We start from the raw sequence: 6,975 nt of genomic DNA, 5'->3' as shown, positions 1-6,975 counted from the left end.
TACCCACTGTCACACAATGGTGTTATTATCGGTATGTGATTAAAATTGCTTCTGCAAGCAAATCTGGTGAGTGCCCCATCGTTTTTCTATTTATATATATATATATATATATATATATATATATATATATATATATATACACAGTATATATAAAAATCGATGTGTGCATGTGTGTATGTTCCCTATGGACTCCGAAACGGCCTGATCAATTTTGATGAAATTTTCAGGCAATCTTCAGATTAGCCCAGCGAGTGATCCTGGGAAGCTTGGTAGCGATCGGATCAACAGAATTCTTTTTTTGGTGGGGGAGTTTGGCAATTAATTGATCGTGCCACACATGAGAATTCAGTCCCTCCGAACTTCTGTCAAATGCAACTGAATATTCAAGCCTTTGTCGACAACGTATTCCCAAATCTAACAACCAACTACAAAAATCCGGATTGGCTGTGCGAATGTGCAATTTTTGCACCAAAAAATGATGATGTCAACAAGCTCAATGAGCAAATTCAATTGAAACTGCCCGGCAAAACAGTCAAATACAAATCTATCTACACAGTAATGGACGAAGAACAAGCCATCAATTATCCGATTGAATTTTTGAATTCATTGGAACCACCCAGAATGCCACCGCACATATCAACATTGAGGGTTGGATCATCGTTGATGCTTATTCGCAACTTAAACAAACCAAAGTTGTGCAACAGAACCAGATTGACCATTGGCATTGTACCTATAGATATCTCCTAAAACTTCATTACATGACTGTCCCATCCATCCACCAAAAGTCATCTCGCTATAGATAGTATATATATATATATATACACAAAGTTTTTGCTGGGTATATATATAGAAAAGAAAGGCAGTGTCACTCCAGGGGACAGTACAGAATTTTTAGTAGATCAAGATATGCATTACATTTTGATAATGGTGCAGTGCTTAACATTCAAGGCATGTCTGCCCCCTTTATTAGGTGTTTAGAACAGTGGCCAGGGATGGTGTCCTTAAACGCTGTGTTGCCTAGCAGCAAGTGGGAGACTGACATCAGCAGCATGCAACCTGCCAAGCACAGAGCACAGGAAGCAGACTGCACCCAGCCGCTGGACTGAACAGGTGGGTTGTGTAAGTATATATGTCTCATCCCCGCCGTTGAGCGGGTGTTTGTTATTTGTAACAGGTTACATGTAGTCTTGAAAAAGATGTAAATTCTCATTAAAACATTGACTTGTGAAGCATGCTACCTGTATTTATGGATATCTTGATCTGCTAAAAATTAGCAATAGAGGATGCAGCACTGTTTTTTTATTAGCACAACAGGCAAAGTTTCAATGCCTACATGGGCATTTTCATCATATATATACCCACGTTTGGGAATATGGATACTGCATTCATTGGGAAATGGGATGCCATTCTACACACATGCTCACTCAACCTGATGAAGCTACTGGTAGAGGAGAAACGGAAAACACTACAGACACTAGAAGAAGAGATCAAATCTAAGGAAACGAATTTAAATACCTTCAAGGACAAGGTGAACTTTAAGGAAAATGAAGTAGTTCTTAAGAAAAAGATAGAACGAATGGAGGAGGAGGTAATAAGGAATAAAGAGAAAAAATTTGCAAGAGACAAGAATGATTATGACCTGGGAAAAGTCAAAAACTGGAGTAGATTCACGGATAACACCCGACAACCAAGAATCGACACAAGAAGAAACAATCAGACTAACTACAACAAACCGTCAAGATTCCATAACCGAAACTATGGATCACCACAAACACCCAACATCAGACTGCAGAACAGATATACACCCCTTCAAAGACTGAAGTCTACAGGTGAACAGGAGAATTTTTTATCATCGGACACAGCCACAAGAGTCAAAGAAAATCTGAGAACAAACCTGAAAGAGAACGTCAAACATGCATCACCACTCAAGAGAAGGTACACAGAAGAAGAGGAAAACGGAGCGGAAGGAGGAAGAGACCACAAGAAAAGAAATCTTCAGTGACCGTACCACCCAAAGGCATTTTCAACTTATCGAAACATGAACTGACAACGGCGGAAATCACATTACTCAACAAAGGGCTCAGCTTTGCACCAACAGGTGGAATGAATAAATTTGAGACATACATTGACTTGAACAAATTCGTCAGGAAACTGACACTTAAAAGACACTTCGCAAGAAAAGAAAATGCGGCAATAAGTAACTATGAAAACAGATCTAAGTCAGGGTTAAAACCCACTTCCAAATACTACCCGATCGAATCAAAGGGCAATCATTTAAACATCTTTTTTGATCTAGTGAAAAAAGACCTATGTGAAAACGAAGTACAACCTATAATACAAAAGAATCTATCGAATAAGGAGAGGGAAGCATTGAAAAACCTAAAAGACAACAAGGAGTTAGTCCTGAAACAGGCCGACAAGGGAGGTGGGCTTGTCATTATGGACAGAGAAAATTATGAAAAAGAAGCTGACAGACTGCTGGGGGATAGAGTATCCTATGAGGCACTCAAAAAGGACCCCACGGAACTGTTCACCGATGATCTACGCACCTTACTTTTGCAGGGCCTCCGGAACAATGTCATCTCCAAAGAAGAGTACCAGTTCCTGATGAAGACAAACCCCATCATCCCCATTTTTTATTTCCTGCCTAAGATCCATAAGACTCTGATCAACCCACCGGGCCGCCCAATTGTGGCAGGAATTGACTCGCTCACATCCGGACTGTCTGAATACGTGGACATCTTCCTTAGTAAATATGTAAAAGAACTACCAGCTTTTTTAAAAGACACTACTACAGTTTTAAATCTTTTAAAGGATTTTGAATGGGACAACAACTTTTATTGGGCAACTATTGATGTCCAATCCCTCTACACATGCATTGAACACGAGATGGGAATAAGTGCATGTAAAGAATTTCTGGAAGATGACACCACACTGGACCCGGGTCACAAAACTTTTATATGTGATGCAATGAAATTTATTTTAAGTCATAATTATTTTAAATTTTTAGACAACTTCTTTTTACAAAAATGCGGGACAGCTATGGGGACCACCTTTGCCCCAAGCTTTGCAAATCTTTTTATGGGAAGCTGGGAAAAACGTTTTATTTATACGGATCATGCTTTTAGAAATAATATTAAATTTTATAAGCGATACATTGATGACATTTTAATCATTTGGGAAGGTACAGAAGAACTATTCAATGAATTTCTGAGTTACATAGGAAGCAATCAGATGAACCTCAAATTCACATCCAACATTAATAAGAAACAGATAGAATTCTTGGACCTCATATTGCAAGGGGAGAACAAGACTATTAACACACTCAACTATGTGAAAACAGTAGATACTAACAGTTATCTACACTTTAAAAGTAACCACCAACGAAAATGGAAAGAAAACATACCCTACTCGCAGTTCCACAGGATAAAGAGGAATTGCAGTAAGAAGGAGGAGTGTGACAAACAGCTAGAAGTCTACAGAAAAAGGTTCGAAGAAAAAGAGTACCCCCCGAACATCCTAGAACAAGCTACAGACAGGATCCAGAACACCAATAGAGAAGAACTTCTCCAATATAAAGCGAAGGAGGATAAGAACAACCCTACAGCCTTCATCACTACCTTCAGTCAACATGAGCCTCTAATAAGGAAATCTCTGAATGAACACTGGAACATCTTGTTAATGGATCCAATACTAAAAGAAATACTTCCCCAGCGCCCTGAACTCATTTTCAAAAAATCCAGAAACCTAAAGGATATCCTAGCACCCAGTCTCCTTACATCTAAACAGAATTACAATCCGATTGGACCTAAATGCAAGGGAGCTTACAAATGTGGAAAATGCAACATCTGTAAGCACGTACACCCAAACAGAAAAAATTTCACCAACTCAGACAGTAGTAAAGAGTACCAAATTAAAGACTTCACAAATTGCAACACATCCTCAGTGATCTACCTGTTGGAATGCCCTTGTCATCTTAAATACGTCGGGAAAACTAAACGAATGCTGAAACTGCGCATACAAGAACATAGCAGGAACATAAAAAACAAACTGGACAGTCATGCGATTTACAAACATTTTTTAACCCATCATGATGCCAACCCCGAGGGGCTCACGTTTAAGGCGATAGAACACGTCAAACTGGGCCCAAGAGGAGGGGACCTGGCTAACAAACTTTCACAAAGAGAGATGTTCTGGATTTTCGAGCTCAAAACAATGTATCCAGATGGTTTTAATGAAAGTTATGAAATTGCCCCATTTTTATAAGGTCGTATTTATCTTCCCTACCACCTTCACCACCTAATTTATAAACTTATTATGTGAATAAGCACAAGCACTTTAGCATAGCCTCTCTTATGAACCATGGATTTGGACACCTACATACCTGACCTATTCACGCATCTACAGCCATACCACAATTCTGGCACACGCCCAATCCCGTCCGATCTTGGAAGCTAAGCAGTGCTGGGCTGGATTAGTACTGGGATGGGAGACCTCCTGGGAAAACTCAGTGCTGTAGCCGATGCGATTGAAAAATGTGGTCAAATGTCTCTATATAAACAGTAATTGAATGCGGTCTCTAAGAGAGGTTTTGAACACATTTTGATCACTAATAAAGTATGTGACTACATCAAATTGGTAGCAATATTTTTTTATATATATTTTTTTATTCTTCAAAAAATTGCACATCACAGATACCTGTTCCTTTACACAATTGCCTTTTATATAATTAGTCTCACTTCATAGCACTATCTACTTATCACCATTATAATTTTAGAATATATGGATATCTAAATAACACACAGAGGTTACTATTAAACCTGTCACTAAAATTGCACTAACCACTTTATTATGTCAACATTTATACATACTTGGTGAATTATTCGTTGGTTATGTGTAAATCTAATTCTGCCACTAAATATCTAATCATCTTATATATATACAAAAAAACGTGTTGCAGCAGCCTTCGTTGTAAAAACTAACAGTCTGCTTCTACAAGTGTATTTACGTGTTCTCTTTCTATATTTCATGTTGCCAAACGGGAAAATCCCTTGTAAAATGGCTACCGCAACTTGCAAACTCTTAAACAGAACCACAGTCTCCAGTAAAATGGCGGCCGCTATAAGAAAACAAAGGGGAAGAACTACACCACTCCCTGATGCAGACCTGAGTCGGAGCACTAGAGGATCTGAATTGACGTACACGAAGAAGCGGCGCATGCGCAGTAGCGCGAAATCGGGTGTTTGACATATTCCTTGTTAGCCTGGAAATCGGCTATTAGAAGAAGAGGACGGATACGCGCACGCATGCGCATTAGCCCGGAACGGACACCGGATGTGTGGCGGAAGTACCGCACACAGAATGTCCCTAACTATATATGAATTTCTTTAATGTTTTTTAACCAGTTTTTTGCATAATTAAGTAGCGATACTAGCGTCTTACAGCATGAGCTGCCTTCCCCCTATATATTAGGTCTGGAAACCGTGATTGATATAAATTAACTTAAGATGACAGGAAGTGATGTCATAATGGAAGCAGGATCTATACTAGTATAAATACAGGTCAGGTCTCAGTCTACTTGCATCCCTTGATAAAGTCAGAAGGACGAAACGCGTTGGGACACTCTAGCCCTCCTGCCTCTTTTAAAAGATAAGCACTTTACTTATTTTTTGCACCTTGATATTTTTTAGATTTGTCTCTTCATTTTATTCTTAAATAGTTTTTTTTTTTTAAGGATAGAAATTGCTTTGTTTTTACAATCCCCCCCCCCCTATTTTTATTGTATCGTCATTCTTTTTATATTGTATTAATAAATGTAAAAAAATTTTTTTACTCATATCTAGTGATTATTGCCAATTAATTATTAATCACACCCATTAACTTATTTATAAAGGTTCTAGGTCTATTTATCCTTTTGTTGCACACTACACTCTAACTAGGGCAGGTTGCATCTCTATTTATTTATCCTTTAATGAGCAATAGTCGCCGCATCTTCATCTATTGAACACATATATATATATATATATATATATATATATATATATATATAGAGAGAGAGAGAGAGAGAGAGAGAGAGAGATGATCGGGTCCGGATCTCCGGGATCCAACAGACCCAAATATGGTGATCCGAGTCAGGATCCGAGCAGGCTCAGGAGTTCCCGCCTGAATTCCTGACCGAAAACGAGGCAAAACGTCATCATCGCGCTGTCGGATTCTCGCGGGATCTGGATTCTATATAAGACGCACGCGCGCCCCGCCATCTTCACTCCATTATAGGAGAGGGAAGAGGGTGGTTGGGATCTGTGCTCCGTGCTCTGTGCTGCTTGCCCTGTGCCCTGTGCTGTAATTTATTTAGTGACTGATTATTTTATTTTGTTGTAAACTAGGTGCTGCAGTCACACACAGGGGCTGCAGTACTGCTGACTGTACACTCAGTGTACAGGGGCTGCAGTGTCCATAATACAAGGGGCTGTGTCCAGTGTGTCAGGGGCTGTGTCCAGTGTACAGGTGTGTCCAGTGTACAGGGACTATGTCCACTGTCCAGGGGCTGTGTCCAGGGGCTGTGTCCAGTGTCCAGGGGCTGTGTCCATTGTCCAGAAGCTGTGCCCATTGTCCAGGGGCTGTGTCCATTGTCCAGGGGCTGTGTCCATTGTCCAGGGACTGTGTCCAGGGTGACGGGCTGTATCCAGTGTCCAGTGTAACGGGCTGTGTCCAGTGTGACAGCATATATCTAGTGTCCAGTGTGACGGACTATATCCTGTGTCCAGTGTGACAGACTATATCCAGTGTCCAGTGTGACGGACTATATGAAGTGATCAAAATTGACTAGAAATGAGTGGAAATTAATGTTGTTGAGCTTAATAATACTTTAGGGGCAAAAACAGGCCCAAAATCTGTTATCCAAAACCAAAACCCACAAGGGTGGTTTTGCCAAAACCAATCCAGATCCAAAACACGAAGGGATAAAGGCCACCT

General features: G+C 39.9%; 1 pseudogene; it reads left to right on the top strand.

The window, feature by feature from the left end:
* The first annotated feature begins 4,399 nt into the window (after positions 1 to 4,399).
* LOC146066022 (5S ribosomal RNA) lies at positions 4,400 to 4,522 on the top strand (annotated as a pseudogene).
* Positions 4,523 to 6,975: the final 2,453 nt, after the last annotated feature.

Source organism: Crinia signifera, chromosome 3 (assembly GCF_055691185.1).
Source record: "Crinia signifera chromosome 3, ASM5569118v1, whole genome shotgun sequence".
Classification (NCBI taxonomy): domain Eukaryota; kingdom Metazoa; phylum Chordata; class Amphibia; order Anura; family Myobatrachidae; genus Crinia; species Crinia signifera.
Note: the sequence above shows the minus strand (reverse complement) of the source record. Positions and strands in the feature narration are given on the sequence as shown.